General features: G+C 32.2%; 1 non-coding gene across 1 annotated transcript; it reads left to right on the top strand.

Annotated features, from left to right (window-relative positions):
* Window positions 1-420: 420 nt before the first annotated feature.
* Window positions 421-527, top strand: LOC121104126. Its single transcript, XR_005836496.1, has one exon. It is a non-coding gene; the product is annotated as a U6 spliceosomal RNA (small nuclear RNA).
* The last annotated feature ends 207 nt before the right edge of the window (window positions 528-734 follow it).

The raw sequence follows: 734 nt of genomic DNA, 5'->3' as shown, positions 1-734 counted from the left end.
TAAAGGCATTTAGTGAAGAAAGGATATTCTTTTCAGCAAATGGTGCTGTAACAATTGGGTATCGGCATTTAAAAAAAAATAAATTTGATCCTTACCACACATCACACACAAAAATGGATCATAGATTTAAGTATATGACTTAAAGTTATAAAACTTCTAGAAGAAAACATGGGGGAAAGGCTTGGTGATTTTGGCTCAAGCAAAAACTCCATAGCTACGATGACAAGAGCACAATCCATAAAAGAAGAACAAGTTGATAAATAGGACTTTGTCCAAATTAAAAACTTCTGCTTTTTAGAAGCCACTGTTAATAAGAGAATGTAAAGATCAGCTACAGAATGGAAGAAGATATTTGCAAAGCATATGTCTAATAAAACACTTGTATCCAGAAAATACAAACTTTATGTTAAGAAACAATTTGTGCTCACTTCAGTGACATTTACACTAAAATTGGAACGATGCAGAGAAGATTAGCTTGGCCCTTGTGCAAGGAGGACATGCAAATTCATGAAGCATTCCATATAGTTTTATGCCATGACCTTACAGGACAATAAAGGATTCGCCTTAAAAAACAAAACAAAACAGAACAGAACAGAAACAAACAATTCAATTTAAAACAATGTAATATTTGAACAGATGCTTCACCAAAAATTCTTAAAAAACTAAACTGACGTCTACAACATGATCTAACCATTTCAATATATGGCATTTACTCAAGAGAAAAGAATGTATAT

Source organism: Ursus maritimus, unplaced genomic scaffold (assembly GCF_017311325.1).
Source record: "Ursus maritimus isolate PB19 unplaced genomic scaffold, ASM1731132v1 scaffold_2, whole genome shotgun sequence".
Lineage (NCBI taxonomy): Eukaryota > Metazoa > Chordata > Mammalia > Carnivora > Ursidae > Ursus > Ursus maritimus.
The sequence above is the reverse complement of the archived record's forward strand: the minus strand, read 5'-3'. Positions and strand labels throughout refer to the sequence as shown.